At 31.7% G+C, this 23933-nt stretch overlaps 1 protein-coding gene across 1 annotated transcript in view; it reads right to left on the reverse strand.

Annotated features, from left to right (window-relative positions):
* LOC129964002 (netrin receptor UNC5C-like) overlaps window positions 1–23933 on the reverse strand; it is a 353390-nt gene that overhangs the window by 78668 nt on the left and 250789 nt on the right. The gene's annotated exons all lie outside the window — the stretch shown is intronic.

A 23933-nucleotide genomic window follows, 5' to 3' on the forward strand; every position in this document is an offset into this window, starting at 1 on the left:
ATTTTTATCAATGCATTTGTTCCCATGGCGATTTTCATAAATAATTTTAGAGACAATTACTTGCGAATGTATTCTCTAATCAGATCTAAATATTGATACAATTAGTAATTATCAGTTACTTAGATAAGTTATAAATGGAAGACTTAACTTAATAAATAAGTCTTCCATTAATAACATAGAATGAAAGACTTATCAAGTTTTCCATGATTCATACAAAGATAACTCTATTAATAGTAAAAATTAACGCTCCTTAAAATGCATTCTTATTAAATTAACTACAAAACCGAAATGCAAATTTGTAAAAGAGCGTGAATCAGGTAGAAATAGTTTTAGTGGGAATTTTAATAAAAATTATATTACATTTTTGTTGTTAATTTTTAAATACTGTTTGGTAATTTTTTTCGCTTTCGTATTCATCGAGGTTTAATTTATTTATTGCATTTTCATGTTTTTACAGTTTTATTTCGACCTCTATATTTTCGATTAAAAATATTTTCCATTGTTCAATTCATTATGATAAAATCGTACTTAGATTTTTTTAAATTATTTTATTAACTTTATTCTTTAATTCTTCTTTTATTCTCGTCACTTTTTATCTATTTTATCCCTTTATTATTTCATTCTTTAATATAATGTATAATTATTATAAATATTAAGTTTTTTACTTCTTCTAAAATCCCTTACCAAATGGCGCCTCAGACTATTTAATTAATACTTCATCAAAATTAATAGATTAACTTCGAAAATATTAAAATATTATTTCGTAAACACACAACGGCACAAAGCACATAAGAAAGTAAGTGAAAAATAGATTATAAAATTACTTCATAAAAATATGAAACAAACATCGTCACATTAAATAAAAGTATTTCAAAATATTAATGATTAGCTGTCTTTGACGGTCAGCTGAATCATCAGGATTAATAGTCACTAAATTTTTCTATGAAATAGTTTATGTTGTTTAGCTTTAATGAATAACAAAATGAATCAACAAAATATTTTTAATATTCAAGTTTAAAAGGTCATATAAGTAGCCTGGTAAACATAAATGCTATTTTAATAGTTTTACGTCCTTCCAATCATTGCACTACGCATTCCCGTCATTTTCTGTCATCTTCCCTAAAATTTGAAATGAAAATGATTGAATTTCAATGAACGCCCAAAAGCTATTTTCCCTGCAACCAAATATGTTTTTCTTTTTTTAAAGTATGAGTACAGGAAAACGAACTATTCAATATTGACGTCTTATGTGTGGTAATGCAGAATATTTTCTATAATTTATACATTATATCAAAAGATAATTCCATAAATTTTTCTCCTTTAACATAAAATTCAGCATTTAGTTTTAATTTCGAAATGATAAAATATTCAAATTTATTTCGGTCAATAAATGTGCCTTTGTAAAAATTATGTCGTCAAAATATATACAATATTTTGATCCTATGAATAATATTCAGTAAGATATTCTTGGCAATTCAACTTCGAGTTCGATGTGTCTCAAGAATATTTTTATATCATAAAAAAGATGAATGTGTGTGTGTGTGTTGGCGCTCTACAGCCAGACCGTTTGACTTAAAGATACCAAATTTGACACATGCATAAGTTAGAAGTCGAAAATGGGCGATTTTTAAAAAAATTTATTAATTAAAAATTAAGCGAAATTTCGTCGTTTTTTCCCGATAACTTCCCAATATATTAATTCAATAAATCAGTTTTATTTAAGGTAAATGTGGTTTAATATATCCATTCTAATCAGGACACAACAGCTATTCTGTAAACCTATAATAACAGACATAATCTGCTAACAAAATGGTATAAATGAAGTAAATAACTATATTTAACAAAATATTCTTGAGACACTAATATTTTAAATAAAAAGAATTGCACTCTAATCAAGTAAATCAATCATTTAAATTGACAGATTTATAAAAATTTGGTTATCACTATTCTATAAAAACGCACGATTTTAGATTTTCCCATCCACTGTCTTAAAGAAAATACGCCAATGAATGCCCGGAGTTTCACCAAGGTGGATTATTAGTGTGTGAATGTGTTGGCATGATACGACGCAGACTTATCACATCTGGCCCATATATACTTTGGTGAATGGAAATGTGTATCTCAGAAAAATTTTTAAAATTTTAATTAGAATTTTAAGTAATTAAATTCTAACAAAATTCTGGCGTGTTTCCGCGCTAATTTATTATAACGCAAAACTAATTTTTTTACATCATCTTAAAGTTTGAAAAAATTATCTTTTCAATGATACCAATGTTTTAATAAATAAATTTTCTATTTTTAATGATAAAAAAAATATTGTAATCATATTTTTTAACATTTCGCAAAAAATGAAAATAAAATGTTGTCTACACGAGCATGTTATGCTTGGAAAAAATTAGCTTGTATCAGAACGTTGCCATCACGTTGACAAAAACTCAAATTGAAAGATAAAATTAACTCTTACTGCAAACTAAACTTAAGAAAGTGTAATGTTCAGCACATGCTTGTATGAAACAGAATAAAAATGAAATGTCATAGTTTCTAAAAATAAAAAGAATACTAGAAAATGTCTTCTGCGACCATTTAAAATAGCCATATCATTCATTCAGTTATTCAGTTTCATTTAAGGCATACATAGTTTATATACAGGATATCCACTCTAATCAGGTCCAAACAATTTATAAAACTGTATGAGTTGACATATATATCTAATAAAAAATGGTATAAATGAAATAAATAATAATATTGTATGTCATTTAAATCAATAAATGTTCTGATGACTTAAAATTTTTGAATTTTTACACAGATCTTCTGTTCTGTGAGTCATATTTAATGAAATACTATTAAGACAATTATACTTTTAAAAAAAGTTTCACACCTTTGCAATGAAACTTATTGAGATATGAAAATTTGAATGCCTCCATTCTATAAAAACACTCTATTTTAGACTTCTCCATCAACTGTCTTCGAAAATGCGCCAATCAGGGCCCCCAGACCGATTGTCTAAAATAATATAAGTGCTGCTTGTATTAAGTAAGATTCATAAGAGTGAAGGTCTAAGAAAAAGTCTGAAATTCTGTTATTCATCAGAGCCTTTACTCACTCAAACTACATGAAATATGATTATTCACCTTATTTAAGCCATTTTTCTTGAAATGCATATGCATATGACTAATGGTTTAGAAATGAGCTACAACATCCAGATCTGAGTGGATATATTCTCGATATAATTCAGATTTTAAAAGTCTCTTCTTGACTTATTTTCGAAGAAAATATCATATTTCATATTTATTTTATTTCACATAAACATCTGCTCAAAATTTCACTTTTGTAGGTTTCATTTGTAGTGAGAATTAACTTAACCCTTTTTTGTCAGAGAAATGGCAACACGTTGGTAAATCGTACTTTTTTAATGCAGGCACAACGTTTTTGTGCACGTTAAAATTTATTCTAAATTTGTGTGAACTTTATTATTCGAAAATGCTTTTAAAAATTGAAAATAAATTATACAGTAAAATAAAAGGTATCATGGAAAATATTAGTTTTTGAAATTTTAAATGTAAAGATCTTTTTTAAGAGATAATCATAGCAATGCGATGGAACGCAGCAGGATAAATTCAACGAAGTCACTTCGAACCACATATCTTATCATGATTTCGCGAATAAATCCTGGGCCTAAAACTTCAAAACTTATTACTTTATATCTTTATAAATTATTTATTACTTTATAGAAAAAAAAATATCTCCACGAATTAGAAATGAAGTAAAACCATCCCGATGAATTCGGAGATAGAATATGAACTGAAGTCAAAATGATATGACTGGATTCATTCTACTTGTAGCGCTAACATACAAATGTGTACACATATCCCATCTCACTTTTATCTCAAAAATTAAAGTAGAAAAATTAAATAATAATTAAAGAATTCCCGACTCTTCTAAAGTCGAATCATTTCAAGATAGGATCTGATAGTAAAGAAAAATATAAAGTTTGTTTACAAATACTACATTTAAAGGTAATTCCCACACAAGATCATCTCCAATCATTTTTTATACAATGAAAGACAATTTCTATTGAAGAGTTTTCCAGCAGCCCTCTCTCCCCTCTCGGTTAACAGACAAACGAAACATGCTAGGGAATTCGAACCAACTGTATCCCAAGTACGAAGGGCAATATCGATCCTAGGGGAGAAAAAGAGTGGATAGAATTGTACCAATCCAATTTGCATATTTATCAAGCGGCATATTACCTGTAGGACAGACCCCCAGGGAGCGATTAAAAACGGTCCACACGAACAAAAGGTTGGTTAATCACGATGCCAATCACATCATTTCTCAGATTGTCGCGTTCCACTTAGAAAAAAAGTTGAAGCTTCATTTTATTTTAGCTCTTGTAATTTCGATTTCCTTTTCGTTGTTTGACAGATTTCAGTGAAAGGTAAAGACGCTGCTACGGACATATGTTAAAAGGAATTAAGAAAATGCAAAAATATTCTTTTTTATTATTATTCGAAGAAAGAATTGAAAAATAAAAAGGAGCAATGTTTCATTTTCATTTTTTTCTGTGAATATGGATCATTATATCGATCATTTAATTTTTAAATAAATTAATAGTGTGTTTTCATAGAAAAAAATTTGATTTGTAAAGATAATTATATTAACTTATTTTTAAACAATTTTTTATAGATTAAATAAGAATTTTAATTAAGAATTTGTCTTCCTTAGAATTTTCGAATTTTTTTAAAAATAATTGGCAATAGTGTATCTAGATTTTCGGATACTTACACTACTGTGATGATTTTTTTTTTTTTTTTTTGCTCGGATTTTGTTTCATACGTTGTTTCATGAATGACCGACACTCTATTCTTGCTGATTTTTCCCCCAAATTTAAAATGACAGATACATCCTCTTAAATAATCTAATGACACAGCTCATTCATTTTCCCTACAGAATTAAGTTCAAACAGTTTCAGAACTTTTATAACAGAATAATATCGGCAGTATGGAATTTAGGCATTTTTATCTCGCGCACATATGATGCGAATGCGAAATGCGCCTCCCCTTTTCCACATTAACAAGTGTCGTCATCATTACTTTTCTTCGGAACATAACTGTTGCCCTTTAAGCAAATTCCGCTTTGAAAAAAATCACATGGCATGAGATCAGGGGAATACATAGGTTCTGTCACTGCGATGTTTCGACATATAATCTGACACCAGTTGAAACCTGTGAACCGTGCCTTATCATGATGGATCTTATCCGCAGCTTGCCGTTTCCTGAGATGGGTATTTTTGTATTGCCTATAATCATGAATTTCGTGCCCGTGCCGTACTTATTTGAAATGTATTAAACCGGTTTTGTCTGCCACAAGATGCTTGCTCTGCGAAAAATGGTGTAGTTCATCACTGTTTGGAAAATATTTAAAGAAATTCTGAAAGTAGTAATACATTGCACAGTATTATGAATAAATTTACGTTATGTCCTTTACGAAGAATCAGAAGGATAATCAGATTGTATACTTTTCAGCCTGGGGTCCTCACTGCAAATTTTCCTACTTGTGGATCCTAGAGAGGACAAAAGAGAGTGTAACCAGTATCAACAGGCAGGGGAAAAAGAGAAAAAAACCGCAATTGACTCATTTACCATTGGCTTTTCTCTTGTACGAAACAATTAATGCAAAGAGGGTTATTGGCGTCACAATAAGGATTTGCTTGGTTTTGGTTAGCTTTCGTTTATAACTATTCTTCGCTGGATCATGAGCGGAAAAAAAAAATTGCAGAACAGAAACGCAATAGCGTGATTAAAAACTTAACCACTAACATTTTTTTGAAAGATAAATAACGTATATGTTAATCGTATATGTATAATGTAATTGTGATTTCTATGGCAATGAAAAAAAAATTGAGGAATAAGTTCCACAGAAATGTACAGGATGATCTAATTAAACACGAAAGCAGTTTTCATCGAGTACAAGGAATTATTTACTTATTTTTAGGGAATTCAGTACTTATAATGAGAACCCTCTCAGAGACACTTAAAAAAGTAGGGAAGGGATCTTAATGGAAGAACCGTGTTCTGAATTCCATTCTCCTTGTTCAAGGGTTATTCAAATCCACAATCAGAATGAGGAGTTACTCGAATATTGAAATCAAGAGGACACTCGGGCAAGTGAATAAGGCATAAAAAAGATAGAGAATAAAAGGGAGAAATGTAAGTTTTTTGGAAGCAAACTAGTAATGTAGCACTTATAGGTAAATGTTTATTTCCTTCTTCATTTCAAAATTATTTTAAAAAGTAACTTCAGTTATTGCGTTTATTAAATTATCTATATTTATCACCATTGCATTTCATTGATTTATTTTTTTTAAGTGAGCATTATATCATTGAATAAATAGATTTAGTTCGATATTTTTCTAAACAAAATTCAGGTGACTAAATGTATGGTCTCTATTATTTCCAGCATTTATTTTCTATATTAAAACAAAATTGATTTGAAGAAAACAGGGAGATTCAATTCTTTAGATATATATGGATATTGTCTGTTATAAAATAAAACATCTGTTTTGAAAAGTTGGTAAAGCTTATATTAACTAACAAAAGTAACTCGTAGACGTTCATTTTAGTGATTTCTTTTTTTTTTTTTTGCATTCTTTTGATGCGAACAAAAAAATATGATACAATATATATATATAATGGGATGCTCTCGTTACATCATCTTGTTTGGAATGAATAACTGAAATCTGCGGATCTACATAGATTGCAATCGAATAGTGTATTGCATTTTATAAAAAGGGTGCTTTTACGATGTCAAGAAATGAATACCAGTTAATTAAAACACTATTTAAATGACACGCCATAAAAATATAATAACAGAAGATTTCCTTTGATGAAGATAGAAGCGAAAAAAAGAAATGAGCATAGCTTAAGATAACGCTTTTTTAAGAAAAGCAATGAAAGATTTACAAATTTTGGAAAAGAAAATTATTTTATTCTGCTTTGAAGTTAAATGGTGCCGAAAAAACATTAAAACTGTCTGTTTATAAATGGATAAAAAATAATTCAGTATTGTACTTAAGTTAAAAATAGTTTGCCTCTTGTTTTTAATGAATTTCGAATAAAATTTGATTACGATCTTTCGGCAATCATAATCATCATTTTGTCCAAGACTTTTTCCTAAATTCTACTGTTTCTATTACCCAGTTAATGTTGTAAGTTTTTAATACAGTAATCAGTATAAAATGAAGACCTATGCCCCACTACCATTTTTTCATCATGCTATAATGCTTTCGCATTGACATCACATTCATTTCATTTATCAAGTTTCATTTTAAGTCAATGAAAACAAATAAGGAAATTTTCACATCGTAAAATACAGGTCATTTCTACATCATGATAGACTACTTTTGTACCGACTCAATCAAAACAAATAAGGAAATCTTCTTAAGCGAAAATAGAAAAAATTGAAGAAGGCCATTGCAGGCATCCTATTCGACATATCTACTGCAGCAGCATTTCCATTCAAGAAAGAAAAGCGGGCATTTATACTTATTAACAGAAAGGATAAATACATAAAGGGATTTTCGAATTTCTTCAGGCTTTGTATTCAAGTTATTCATTTCTGCCTGTCGTTCATTTCATAACATGGGTCTCACCATCCGTCCCATTAGCAAAGACAAGCTTGTAGGACCCTCGCCTGAACAATGGATAAAAATGAATGAAAAATCAATTCTCAGCCTTCAATCACTTCTGCTGTATAATTTGAGCACCCCCCCCCCTCCTGCTCTCGGATTTAGGATGAGGGAGGAGAAGGGATCTGATCTGCATCAAAGAGCACGCGCAAGAGGAAGGATGACTCACAAGACAGCATTCCGCTACACCATCCTCGGTTCTCACAATACACCCTCCTTCTCCCCGCTGGTTTCTTCATTCATTTGGAAGGAAAAGGGGGTGCAGGGAGAAAAAATTGGGTTGGCGATATAAAAAAAAATGCCTCCACAAAGAAGGGTCGTTGGTGTTTTGTCAGTTTATAAAAGTTTCATCAGAATTATTGCACTTAAGGAGATTAGCATTTTTATCCCTTGAAATAAGATGCGAAGCTTTGATTGAAAGTCGAAATGAAAGCTGACGAAAGTTTAGAGCTTTCATTGGTATTATCGGAAACGCACAAAGTAAAGAAATTTAGGGATGAACAAACTATTTATTATTATTTAAAAATCCCATTACGCTTCGAAATGTGTTTTAAAAGAAATGTGAGCTTTTAAAATAAGTTTGTTTAAATTATAGCTCAAAAAATTATTTAAAAAAAACACCATTTATTTAGAGCTGTCTGGTGAAAGAAATGCTCTGGAAACAATAATTATACGTATAGGTCTATTTACAGATTACGAATTTGGGTCTTGTTGAGCTAAGTATAATGTTTTTCTATACTCAACTCAAAGAATACTAAACAGCGAAAAAGCAGGCGAGATATTCAAACACACTCTTCCTTAGTAACAGACTTCCCTTCCCCGATGCAGTGTGAATTAACTGGAGTTGAGAAGAGTAATTCAAAAATAACATTAGCACATTTATACTTACAGCTTGATTTTGAAGACTAGAAATTGTTAATCAAGAGTAGATACAGAAATTTAAAAACACACACATATGTAAAAAACACTGGGATTACGCCAAAAATCATTGTTCCTAAGTTCTGTTTTCACTAGTTTGATATCCCCATAAGAATGCATGCCTGCAATTTTCAAAATCCATTGTTTAAATTTATTACAATATAAATTCAGGATCTGATTCCATGAAATAGTGATTCATTCCCAGTATTAGAATATACACTGGAGGTTCCCAATTTATTGTGCAAAAATGAGCAATCCGTTGAAAAAATAGTATTTACAGTGTAATTATTAATTTTAGAAGAACACAATAAATATTTTTTTTTGTAATGATTTGTGATGGAAAAACTCATCTTCATTGGTATTTTGGAGCTTCTTAAGGAATTACAACAGCATCTAGATGTGTCAAAATTCCTTCACATTTTGATAATTTGTTTAATTGATATTTTTTACATGGACCACTGTTCCTCGCTGATTTTTTTCCATAACTTTGATCTTTCAAATTATGGGAGAAAAAACTATTAAATAATCGAAATACACGTCTCTCTCTAATTAGTTTTAGTTTAGTTATATTAAAGTCCCGTTTGAAGCAACACTAGGGCTATTTTGGGACGGACCTCGTCATTTTGAACCGCGGTCAGATGACGAGGATGACACCTGAGCCGGCATTCCCCTCTCTACACCACACCAGTGGGAGGACGTTTGGTCAGGACGGATTTAACGTGCAACAGACCCCCTTACACGACGGTTCTTCGGGGGAATCGGGTCTCGAATCTGAAACCCTCTGGTTCCGAAGCCGAGGCCTTACCACCAGGCCACCGCGGCCCATACGTCTCTCTCTAATTTTCACTAGTTTCAACAGTTGTAGGACTTATTTTATAACGGAAGAATCAATACAGATAAAAATTTCTATTTGGTTTCCTCTGAAGTAACCACTAGTTCTAATAATCTAAAAATTGTTATTTTATTATTGATTTAATGTGCCATACCAGCATTCAACTGCGGCAGCGAAATATTTTAACACTATTGAATAATTTCACTTTTGTAATTTTATGAATTCCTTTAATAATTTCCATATGAATAACAAAAGGCTCTAACGTCCGATTGAAAGTTTCGAATCCAACAATTCCAGCAATGTTCAATTCCTTCTAAAAGAAGTATCTCTCGCCGAGTGTAGTCGAACCCAGCTGATTACCGAACAGCTGAAGCACTCTCACGCGGAGCCACAGGGCAAAACAAAAGGAGTACAGTAAATATAAGCCTGGCAACAAAACTCTCCTAAACAAAGAACGCGGCGTGGGGCTAATAGGAAGCTAGCAATCTGACGAGGACCGGCTGGCTAATCCAATTAGGACAGCCATGGATTTTTCTGTTTTTGTTTCAGTTCCGCTGCTCTCCCCTAGGTCTCGTCCACTGGCAGGGTACGGGACTACTAGACAAATTGACGCCGCCACTCTGATGGACTGAGCTATCTGCAACCTTAAGATGCAGTGAGAAAACCATAGTGGTTTCAAACAATGTTCTGAAGGATTTCTCAAAAATTTTTCTAATTTTGTAATAAAGTAAAGCTTCTGCAACCTCAGATGATGCAATAAAAAATAACATCATTATATATAAAAATGGTTAATTTCATGCAATTATTTGATGTGTTTAATAAAACAATACAAATGCCATTTCTAATTATTTATTCTTAGTAAGCATCTGATAAATACGTGGAAATTAAAAATTTAATACGCCTAAAATGTTCGATTCACTCAAATTGTGATTTTTCTGAAACGTTGTTTGAAAACAATTGAACTAAGAATACAATAACAAATAAATGAATGGAAGCCGATGATGAAATCTTGGCATCATTCTGGAACTAGAAACTACAACAATTTACTAATTGTGAATACTTCTTTAATGATCTCAAAAAATTAATGACGATTTAGACGACACATTTTAAAACTAGAATTTGAATCCACTGGATTTCTTTAAGATTATTGCCTACCTTCGTTTTTTACAATATTGTTCACACATTCAAATATAGATTAGAAATCGTACGTTGGTGTTAGACTACGAACTGCAAGAAGCATCATTTTGAGAGAAATATTTAAATTAAAACTACATGATTTGAAGTTATACGTGTTAAAATATATCTATATAATTTGTTTTGTCATTTTAAATTCATGATTACTTTAGAAAAAGTCATGAATATAAGAAAAGAATGTAAAGAATTTGATATCACAACATGATAATATTTTAAATTTGATTCGTCTATTTTTATTTTATCGTTAACATCGTTACAGTACGAATGAATATCAATTCAGTAACTAAAACAAAGAAAAGTTGGTTGAAACGATTTTAATATTTTTAAAAATGCTTTAAAAGCAGAGAAGAAAATTGCGCAGTACTAAAATCAGGAACAATAATGTTTTTTTTAATGGGTGGTATATAAAAAAATTTTATGTTTTTAAGTGCTTCAAAGTTTAAAAATCTGATTAATGTTTTTTTAAAAACTTTTTCTTAAAGATCACTTCCAACTAAAGGAGTAAATAATATATGTGGCAAATTTGTCAGCTATAGTGTTTTGTAAAACAGTTTGAACGATCACATATTTAACCTGACGCTATTAACAACAGTTCATCACAGCCTACAAATATTATCATTGAAATGCTATCGCGGTCTCATTTTCAGAAACTGATTTTTAAAATATGTTTTTTTAACTCCATATAAAGAACTCGTTTCGTAACTTTACATGGCATTCTTTCGCTCGCCATATAAAGTTTCGTAAAGTATTCGTTTCATTTTAAATAAGAAATGAAACGATTATTTGAAAGAACCAAGCTTACCTAACACGAATAAGATTTTATTTTTGGGTTATTTTCATAGAGAAGACAACATGGATTCAAACTTAAGGAACCTTTGATATTTTGTCAGATTCATTCATCGGCCCCTTAAGGAATCTGATAAAACGTTATTAAAAGGCAAAAAGGAACGGAGGTTCATGTTTATACAAGATAAAGTTATTTCTTCCATCTGCTATCAATCTAAACGCTTGAATGCATTTCAAAGATACATTCAGTTTAAATGATCATTAATACACTAACTGGAACGAGTTTTGAACCCTCCTTTACTTCATATGTGGCCATCAGAAGGATAATCTTCAGCTGCATATAACCAGCGTTCAACACGATCTTAAAGTTAGTTCATATTCTGTTACATATAATGGTTGAAGCGGGTCACCTGATTCCATTGATTCTATTACATTTAAAAACAATACAATTATTTCTTTCACATTGTTTCGTGTAAATAACAAATCGATTTATTACAAAAGTATGTGAAGTTATTAAGATGCATTGTTTCCTAAATATGGATTTTAAAGAATTCAAATTAAATTCTGTTTCTATTTTTCCCACCCCATAGCCTATTAATATTCGAGGACCCAATGCTTTAAGGGAATAAAGTCGATATGAAATCTTTCAAGATTTTCACCATCTTCAGGCCGACTAAAATGCAGAGTATTTTTGTCTCGCATCTTTGTTTATTGATATCTTGGCAAACAAATTCTCCGGTGGGGCTCTCGAAGTTGTTGAAAACTGTTGAAAGCCCGCTTCGGGCAGAAGGTGCAAGAAGAAGGGCAGGAACACTTGGGAGCTCATCCATCAAACATAGACAATGAGAAAAAAGAAGCCGCTGACAGCCGCAACTCTTGTCTCTTTGTTGAGTGGCAGTAAAACTTCCCAAAAGAAGTATTCAAGAGATTTTACTGGTACTCTGAAAGAGTTGGACAGCTGACTGCGGTTTGCTGGGAATAAAAACCTGCATTCATTGATATTCTATGCTTTTCCAATATTCCTTTTTTTTCACTCATAAACGATTTAATAATATTGAAAAATCGTCGTTTGAAGAAGCGTTTGAATCACGGTGTCGCATAAAATTTCTAAAATAAAGATATTGGGTGGACCAGAATTTTAAACAGAATTCAGAAGTTCTGTTATTTTAGGAAAATTTTAAGTTTCCATGGATTACCTTCCTCTTCCATGCTATTAAAAGAGTATCGATTAATCACCCATTATAAGCATAAAAATATGCTGGTTTTTAATTGTCTGAAACTTGTATACTTTTTCTGAAGAAAAGCATAGACAAGTGATGAAAGAAAATTCTCTAAATTTTCCAAAGTATGAGATTTATTCATTTTATTTTATAATAGATTATATATTTGCCTCTTCCAGGAATTAAAACCGTTTCTTATATAATTTTTTAAACATAAAAACTATTTTTTTATAAATTTTTATAATAATTATCATTAACAAATCGGTTTTTCTTCATGGCTTATATAATAAAATTCTTTTACTTTCTGAAATTTTTTTTGAATAAAGTTAAATATTAATTGAAGCAGACGATTTTAAAAATCGCTAACAGATCATTTTTTCCAAAGGTTTGAAATGTTATATTAGTACTGCAAATTTTCTGCACAGATTCTGAAATATAGGAAAAGCTTAAACAACATTTTGAAATAGAATTAAGTAATTATTTTTTTTATTAATTAAAGAACCTGAAAATGAACTAAATCAGTAGGTTTTATGATATAAATTGTTACTTATTTCTGCTTTTAAAGTTTTATCTCAGAATTTTGCTCATATGCTTTGGCAACAATTTTTCATATGCTTTCCTGTTCGTCCACAATAATATATATTATTTACTCATGAAACATTTACTTTCTGAGTCTTCGTATGAATTTGAGCGGTGTAGGTATAATTAAATATTTTAAACAAACAAAAAAACGGAGTCAACAAATATACATTAACATAAATGAGTTCTTAAAAAAAATAGTAGTAGTTCAAAGTCTTAACGTTACTTAGCAAAGCAGTACATCTAAATTTCTTTCATTCAGAATTGTCTGCTCTAAATTTAAAAAAAGAATCATATCAACTGAAAACAAATTCACAAAAATAAAATTGATATTTTTGAAAAAGTAAAACTTTTGACTTTTAAATGGTATAAAAATGTATTTCTTGATATAATTTTCTCCGAAGATACTACAGAAAATAGAAAAAATTCTGGTTATTTCTGACAGTCTGAAGCTGTTGCTACTATTCAATATCTGTTTCGTTCTCACATCATCACATTCTTTACTTTTCATGTCACCGTCACAGAGCGACTGACCTCTGTTTGCTTTTAAACATGGTTAAATCACTAGCTGAGTGACATTAAAATATAATGGCATAAGATATGTATAAAAAAGACAGAATAAAGCGATAGAGAAATAACATCATTTCAACATTATCCATGAAAGGAGTATCTAAAATTTCCTTTTTTGATAATCATCTGAGTTAAATTTTCTAAATAATTAATAACAATTGAATGAAAAATGACACACAAATAAAAATGGTATCATTAAAGAAGTAAATGGGTTATGTTTGTAGAAATAATTTCTTTTGCAGTGTCTATGGAATAAAAGGTGAAATATCTACACATTTAATATCGGCAGTCGTTTTGTACCTTCAAAAATCGAAATTTCGGAAAAAATTTGAACCACTCATCAAACTTTCTTCGTCTTCATCATCCATTTTTAACGAACGAATAACCATTCGGCTTCTGTTATCCAGCGATGGTGCATTCCGATCATTACCTTTTTGCTCGCAGAATAATCCTATTTCAACTCTCCAACAGTAGCGCCCGTTGATAAAGGGCTATTTTTAAAGCGGTAATGGCGAGGAACGCCTTTTGCAAGTCGGGAACTCGGGTTCCAACGAACAAGACCTCCCGCGAAACGCGAACTATTTCTTTCCCTCCGACGCATTTCACAATTAGAGAGTGGGTGTTGTCCACGGGTGGATGAAGAAGCTATTATCTGGCACCGTTTCTGAAAGAATGTGAGCGGTGCCGCTCAAAGAAACTATGCTCAGAATGCAGAACACAAAACTGTGAGAGGATGTGGATAGTTTAGAACGAAAGCTTTCGCTGCTCCAAAACACCTCGGTGAATAGCCCTCATTCTTATGAAAAGAAGTTTGCGAATGAAAACCATTTAGAATGATAGTAACAATGACAAAAGAGTAAATTTATACACACATTATATGAAGTCAATTATGCCATCTGAAGTCAAATGCATACATTTCATGAAACACGATTTAAGAATAAAAACTTATAAAATCGATTTTTTATTTTAGTTTAGATATATTAACGTTCCGTTTTACAGCAACACTAGGGCTATTTTGGAAAGTACCTCGTCATTTTGAATCCACGGTCAGATGACGAGGACGATACCTGAGCTGGCACCCCCTGTCCAAACTTTCACAATACACCAGCTGGAGGACGTTTGGCCCTGATGGATTTAACGTGCACCAGAACGGCTTACACGATGGTTTTTCGGTGGAATCGGGTTTCGAACCTGAAACCCTCCGATTTCGAAGCCGAGACCTTATCACCAGGTCACTTCGACCCCATAAAATCGACAGCAATAGGTGTCGGTAAAAAAGATGTGTTGACAATCATTTCCGGTACGGGATTTGGTTAGATGAATGCGTCTTTTTAAAACTAGAAGAGAAGGATTTGCAATGAAATCGTAATTTGAAAAGTATGCGCGTGATGGTTTGGGAAATGGGATGCTATCTCGATACTGGACCACCATTTAAAAATAGAAGTTTGACCGTAACTAATCATGGCGTAACTTCAAAACAGAATTCTGATCTAATCTTCAAAACAGGATATAAATCTAAACTAAATCGAAACAAATTAAAATTTTATTAAATTTTAAGACCATAAAAGCGAAATCGATACTTGCTATAATATATTAATCATCCACATTGTACAATATTAGAGAAAGTAAGGTTGTCATAAAGTTGAATCATGTTCATATGATAAGAAAGACATCAGAGCCGGCATTACTATTCTAAAACCCGGACTTAGATCTTAGACCCGCGATTTATGAGAAATACTTACTTTCATTAAAATAATTAATAGGAAAGAATTTAATTCCTAGTTGTTTCAATATTAATTTTTGGTTTTGAAAATTTTACTGCTACAATTCACTTAAAAGTAAGATTATACATGAATTATATATCAAACGCTTTCATTCGCTATCATTTAAATTTTGTAACAGTACTTCATATTATTCATTTGATATAATTAGTTACAATTATGGTATTGCAAAATTTAAAATGATAATTTTAATTTCTTATAAGCAAAGTAACCAAAACAAGACAGAGAGTACTTATGTTCTAAACATTTAAAGGCCTGTTTTATAATCTCATAAATAAACAGAAAACACTTGTTTATTCGATTTTTCCCTCCTCACCCCCAAAAAATCAATTGTGTTTCTTCTAACAACAATTACAACAGCATACAATTTAATGTTTCGTTCACAAACTTGGTTTTTATCTAGAATTTTTCCAATAACATTTGCTCATAATAAGCTTTACGGTGATGCAGCTAGTATCATCGAAAATAAAACACGTGTTTTTGGCATTTTATTAAGCAAATAATGATCGATCCACAACGCGGTTTCATAAAATATCTGCAACGGAGACCAATCGAATCTTCTGTCTTGTCTTCTTTACAAATAGCAGTCAGCAATATCAGGGAATAGAGGACTGCATTCTTTCACGAAAAAATCTCCAGTCCTTTACTAGGAATATAGAGTAGCCCACCTCTCTGTTAAGGGATTCTGACTTGCAGAAAGCGATGGCCTCATTCAGAAGGATAGAGTCGCTTTATACAGCGACGCGGGCTCTTATCTCAGCAGACCTCTCTCTCTGCAGAGATAGACCCGGCGAAAGAGAAGAGAGGGGAATGAATACTCTTCGGCGATGGGGTGCATTACATTACAATGAATCCATTTCCCACAGTGTCGGGGATACTATAGACATCCCGCAATCTAGTGGCGGGTGAGTGGAGAGCGATTCCAAAACAGAGTGCTCCAGCAAGATGGGTTTGGATTTTAATTAGCAAATGGCGACGGAAAATGAGAAGTGTTATGAATACAGGAGTGATTCTGTATCTCATAGAGTTTGATTTCTTGGGAGAGGCTTAGGAATGCTTGCTTTCGTTATAAATATGCTTGTTTGGAGCATGGATGGGTTACTCAATATTAGAGAAGATTTAGAAACTCGAATTTTGAAGTTCATTACATAAATCATCCATCTGGTTAAAAAGGATTTTAGATAAAGGAACTAACAACAGTGCAGTCAGACTAATTACTTCCCAGTAAAGTATAAGTTTTTCATATATTTTCAAGCAAAAATAACTCTTTAGAATAAAAAAAATCATGTTTGAATTGATAAAAAGGAACAAGTCTCAATGAACTTAAACATTCAAGAACGTAAACCACGAAGAACTTTTTAGTGATCAAGAATCGAATCTTGCCCAATATAAAATGTTAAACACTACATAAAAACAGGAACGTAGCTATTGAAAAGGTCATTCCAAGCCCACACAAAGACTAAAGTGAAAATAAATTTAAAATACATCTCATTTTCCACCACAATAAAGTCGTAAAGTAGTCGAAGATTTATGACAGACATCCATCTGAAGTAAGATATCGTAGAAACAAGCTTATCAAGCGCCCTCCATTCAATACACGCGTTTTTATGACTGGGTAATCGAGACACAAAAGAAAGGCCGGATTGACCCAAGGGGGCATTTGGAGGACGTGTCACTGTCCCTCTATCTCTATCGTTCCAACAAATCTGAATCACAAATGAAGCTCCGTCTGTTGTCTTCTCCCACTCGGTCACAGATAACTCCGAATAGAAAGCAGCCTGGAAAAGAACACATTTACTTATCAGGAAGAGGGAGATAGAGCTGTTCTTGCGGTGCATGTCCGAATCTGTTTGTGATGTAATATAATGGTTGGTTTATGATCGTCGTAAAATATAAAGCCTCGCACAGCCCTTTTTGTTGTTCTATTTGCACACAGTTCGGATATAAAATGTGTGTGTTAATATATTCCTATGTGAAGCTATTCTTCGGTTCTCTAGAGGAAAAGTTATTTTGTATTCAACTGTTGACATGTTGCCCTTACAACTGCATTATCTAGCATCGTATTCAAAATGGAATGGTAAACTTTTTTTCTTAAAATAACAACAAGAGTTTATTTGTTATAAATATTGAATTACGTTCATGAGGTAAGCAAGACTTCACATGACAGTGACATCCATTTATTTTTATTAAATTTATCCTTAAAAAAATAATGCGTATTAAATAATTTTCGATACAAAACTTTGAGGTTTTCCATTTCATTTTTTTATTCCATAGTACATAAAATACATAAAAAGAAAGCAATCATTGTAATCATCAAGAAGTTCGAATTTGAGATTTTGATCAATCTCCTATTTTTCAGACATTTGCAATAGACAATTTAAATTTGCAATAGAGTTTGAGGAATTTGGCGTAACATTTGGATTTCACGCCAATTTTTTAGATTTCTAACACATTTTGAAGGAAATCCCTTCACAAGCAGTCTATCAGCCGGCTACAAAATGTAACGGGCTCTATTTTGTTCACACGTTTAATCTCTTAAGTGCAGAATCTCTCAAACTGAGAACCAAATTCGCGAAGAAACGGATCACCTGTTGATCTATCATCTGCGGTATGAAAATTCGGAACTCAAAAATGCAATAACTGAAAATGGATCACATTAGCATTTGAAGCGCATTCTACACGAATATTGAAATAAATCTGCCAATCGAATGACCGTCCATCTGTCTGCTCTTCCGCATGCATGTAAACGCAATGATTAAAAAACGCAACGAGTTAAATAAATGAAATCTGGCAAGAGATCTTGCAACTGAAATGACAGTTCCGTGCAACATTTTGGTCTTAATCGGATGGAAAAAAGGTATGGAAAATGCATTTTCAATTTCTTCCTGAAACGTGTGCAATAACCGCATGTGTAGCTCGTAACATTCGTATCCGAGCCTAAGGTCTACAATTTTAGTCGAAAGAGAGGAAAGAGAACGATAGCAATTTGATTGGAAAAGATGCGGGAGAGTGTTTCGGAGACTACACCAGCTGATTTTAATTATCATTTAATTCTAACTAGGGATTGCAATACCGGGCCAAAATTTCAATACCGGTATTCGGTATTTTTTAGATCTTAATACCGGGATACCGATTTTAATACCGGTATTAGAAATTTTAGAAAAAGGAAGAAAACACAGGTGTTTCTTTGTTTTATTTGCCAGTTTCATTAGAAAGGGTAAATATCACAAAAAATAATTTCTAACTTATAAATTATAACAGTATATAAAGGAAAAAAAAAAGTAAAGGTACAACTTATTTATTTAAATCACAAAAAATTGTAAATATCACTATTCAGTCTGTGGTACTAATACAAATTTTTGAAATGTGATCTTAAAAAACATAATGCATCAATTGTACTGTCATTAAGCCTGAAAAGTAATTTTGTGCAGAAATTACTAGCTGTCGAAAACGCTCTTTCGGCATCTACGCTAATTGGTGGTACTGTTAGCAATGCGCAATATACTTTTCCCAAGTAATTACCTCTAAATCCCTCATCTTCAAATAAATCGATTTCTCGTCGGAAGGTTTTGGATATAGCTGATTTCTGTATTGTATTTTGGTTCGTTAAAATTTTCTTATTTATCGCTAATTCTAATTTTTGTTCAAGAGACAATTCCTTTTCACTATCGACAGTAGTGACATCATAATCTTCGCTAATTGAACCGAATTCTTCTGAATGTGGATAGGTTTGTGGGTAAAAAATGTTAAGAAAATTTACTCTAAACTGAATCAGATTTGAATTGGTTATTTTCTTTTCTTCTTTTTCATTTTCATTTTTAAAATCATTATAATTATGTAAATACCATAAGACATTTTATATTTCGATATGCCTTTCTTCCCTGCAATTTTTCAATGTAATATATAATCTAGTGATGTGTTCTTTTCTTGTGTGATGTGTACTGTTAAGAGTAAACGGTTCCAACGTGTTTTAAAATTTAATATTAACATATATTCTGTTTTATTTTCAGTTAGTATGTATTTTAGTAATATGTCATCTTTTATAGGGGAACGTTTAAATTTCTTAACAATTTTTCGAACTTTATAAATTATAGGAAGTAATTCTTGATGGGTTAATATTTCATCCTCATTAGCAATATCTTATTCAACAATTACATTGTCATTATATTCATTGTCAATATCACTCTCACTCTTACTCTCTTCAAAGTTGGAATCCGAAGTTTCTGTATCCACAGTATTTGGATTCTTCTGTTCTTTATTATTTTTTTTTTTGGTATAATACATCTATTACTCCTAACTGAATTCCATGTGCATAGCACAATTGCTGATTTGCACCAATCAACTTTCCAACTTTTTTCATAACTGTTGCTCCATCAGTCATTATGGATACAATTTCTTCTTTCAGGGATAATCCATGTTTCGCTAATTTAGATTTAAGCAATTAATTAAGCTATTAATTAGTTAATTAATTTCACCCGTTAGGGAGACAAAAATACAAACGTATACTATTTTGCTATGCTGTTTGCCTGAATATATAGTGGAGACCATTTTACAAATTTCTAGTAAATACCGTAAAACCGGTATTTAAACTTGTGAATACCGGTATTACAAAATTGTACAAATGGATCAAAATATCGGTATTCGAAATCCCGGTATACCGGTATTGCAATCCCTAATTCTAACCCTTCATGTATTTGATAGTATCTTTTCTAAAGATATACATGGTTTTTTCCCCTTTTTTTATTATTTCTAATATTCTTGTATTTTGATAGAATCTTTTTTAAGGATAAATGTGATTTTTTTCCTATTTTCATTATTTCTATGTTGCATTTGAACACATGGACAATATAAGTTTTGGAAAATATCATATTAAATGTGAAATGGAAAGCTCTTTGCAATTGCATTTTAAACAAGTAATAATTTTGAAATTTATTACATTTTTCTATAAAAGGACACTTTTTTTTAACGGAATATAATAATAACTCAAAGAAATATATTTTATTTCTTAAAAATCGTTTCATATTTTTTTCTTTCAAAAATTTCTGGCATTTGCTTTGTATCATAAATTTTTGTAAAGAACGTGAATGTGACAAAAAGTCCGAATATTAATGCATAGAAAAGTGATCATATCCAAAAATTGAAATAATCGGAAAATGTTTATTACTTCATGTACAATCATCAACAGAAACAGTCATTTGCTCCTTCTGTTTTAAAAAAAGATAAAAAAAAAATTTCAAAGAGGATGAAAAATAAAAAGATAAATAGCAGCAGGGTATTTTTTTTAGTTACCATTTTAGATTGGAAATAACTAGTGAGAATTTTAACTTAAAAAAATACTGAAATTATTCTTTTTGATTCATCAGTTGTTTGATTTTAATAATAATAATAATAAAAAGAAGTTTGATATTGTAGAATTTCAAAGTTTTAAATTGCATGAAGTACGAAGAAAGATGCAATTCCTTTTGATTCATCAGCTGTTTGATTTTAATTAAAAAAAGAAGTTTAATTTCATAGAATTTTAAAGTTTCAAATTGACGGAAGTACGAAGGATGGGGCAATTCTTTTTTTCTTTTTTTTTTTTTAACAGCAAATGTAGCATCCCTTTGTCATTCATTCGATAGAATTTGACTACAACAAGCATCATATAACTGGCTGGATTCCGAATCCTGATAATTGCTTGTACTCAAATTATTCTTCCAATTCAATCATCGCTCGCTCACCCCGCTCACTGAATGGGAGTCCTTGCTCGCGTTAGGGCTGGGTAATTGTAGAGCATTCATCACGGCCCCTTCTCATGAGTCTGTGTCTTCCAAGTTTGTCCTTCCGGAATTCACCAGCAAGCGGAAAGACGTCCTTGAGTCACGGCCTAAGAGCTGCTCCCTCTCCCCTCCAAACTTGCTGAGTAATCCGATTGTTGGTGAATCACTGTACAAGTGGCTTCTTCTCAGAAAGGGTATCCCTGCTAAGAAGCTGCATTTACAGGGAGGGAGGTCCTCCAGTGTTAATGGGTTTTATGCGTCCGTCGCTTCAGCTGAAGTGGAAAAGGGATGAGACTTTACTTTCAAGAAGGCCGCTAAGAAAGTGTCCTAACAAGTTCTTATGCTCGGTCGGAGATCCATTAAGAGGAACACAGTGCAGGCAATTACTCACCATGTACGAGTCGGAGTACTCATGTCTCCACTTCCGATGTGAGAACGAAGGCCAAGTGCAGGGCGAGGTTGACTGTGGACCATGCTACGTCTGCGTTTATTAATACTGGACAGCGGAGTAAGCGGATTATGGCATTTGGTAAATGCAGCGTCATTTAGTGATCATCAGTAATCCATAAAACATGCATATCTTTACCAGATTCCGAAAGCAGGCAACATATTTTCATCATAACCCATAATAACGCAATCAGTCAAAAATGAAATTTAAATGAGGATAATTGTTACACGTTTAATGTTTTATTTCGAGATGATGATTCAGATTGTTCTTATTTAATGTTTTATTCAGATGTAAAAAAGTTAGATGCTATTCTTCACAAGATTACGGGATGTATTCGGTGCTAATAAGTATTTTTTTTTATTTGAAAGCAATAAAGAAAACCTCCAACGTTAGCAGATTTTTTTTTTAAATTCTTTTTATTAGAATTTTTCAGGCAAAAAGTATTCAAGTAGCATTCTAATTCACGCGTTTCCATCAGCATTAAATACCATAAAACAAAATGCTATTTAACACTGATGAAAAATGACAGAAATACAAGCCAATTTTGTTATAAAAATAAGAAGAGTTCATAGCTATGTATAGCTTTCGGATATCAATAGACTGAATACATCTTGAAAACTGGCGAGTAGGCGTGAAGCCACCAAATTTTTTGTAGGTGCCAGAGCAGAATAATTGTTGAAGACGATCCTTAAATTTTATTTTTATTTTTTATATATAGTATATTTTTATGTTTCGTGCAAAACATACATCCTTCCTCCTTCCTTTAAATCTTTAGGTTACGTAAAAATACAATAAAAAATGCACCAATAAAAAAGGATATGCGCAAAGAAACAGAAAAAACTTGCATGTGGATTTGGAGTTGTTAAATTGAAAGTAATAAATCAACATTTTTTTAAACACTTTTTAACAAAGTGCTCAGTCAAGAATCTCCTTCAATATTTGACGTTTAAAACAATCTCATTTCCATTCAAAAAATGCGAGATCAACCTCAAAATAGTTCATATGTATCTTCAAAACTTTGGATTAATCTAAAAAGAAAAATGGCTGAATTTTGCAATGGTGAAGTATTTTTAAGCGCTTAGTTGCAATACCTGAAATATTTTTGACACGAAGCAAATTAAAATCAGGTATTGATACAAGGAGATAGAGTGATACAATAACTTAAAAAAGAATGAAGATAGAACGATACCTTTTGCACAGAAGAAATAGAAATACATAGAAATAGTAATATTTTTTTGTTTTTTTACACAAAACTAGAATTTATAGGCAGTATAGTGTCCGAATTACGTAAGCTCTGCAGTTTATGCAGAGATGGTCGACCTAGAATACAATGTTCGGTATAGAAAAGACTTAACAGTGTCCAACGTGTTACCTTCTATTTTATCGAATATGCTGTAAGACAAAAATTGCACACTTTCACAGCATTTAAAAAAGCTGTAATTAGGGGGTATATTTAATAATACGAATCGCTGTACCTAATTAGATACCGAAATAAAAAAAAATCATATTAAAAGATTCCATTTACATCCTTTCTATAGAAATTGTATCTTTTTATTTTAATTTTTTCATGAATTATTACTATTTAAAGTTCTTCGTAACTTTTGAATCACTCTATAGAATACAAATTGGTAAAAGAAGCATGTTGAAACATACTAATTTCTAAATCATTTCATTCGTAAGTTGCGCAGGTAGTTGATGATTTTTTTTTAAAAAAAAAAGCCTACCTTGTTCAAATATTCTACACCACCCATTAGAAGGGCTTATGCCTTTCCTACCTTAAAAATAAAACTGGACTGAGTACCGCCAAAAATGGCAGTCCTGTAAGTTTCGAAAAGACTGCAGTCTTCTTCGGCTCATTAACTTCTTTCTCATTAAAGGAGGGGTGTCCGTCCGTCCGATAAAGTAGAAATAACGCTACCGAAGAACAAAATAAGATCTCCCCCCTTCTAATTTGTCTAATTACATCTTCATTCCCCTCTCCGGACCATCTTTCTTTTGTTCCGAGATTGGGCGCGCGAATCAATCGGAGGCTTAACTTCTCCACTTTGTTTATGGGTTTGTTTTGTAATTGCTACTGTTTGGCGCGTCGTTTGTCCTTTCGTGATTGGAGGAGACACGTGAAAAAAGTGGCAGACGAAGATAAAACTGGATCGAAGAGG

The sequence above is a fragment of the Argiope bruennichi genome, chromosome 3 (assembly GCF_947563725.1).
Source record: "Argiope bruennichi chromosome 3, qqArgBrue1.1, whole genome shotgun sequence".
NCBI classification, from domain to species: Eukaryota; Metazoa; Arthropoda; class Arachnida; order Araneae; family Araneidae; genus Argiope; species Argiope bruennichi.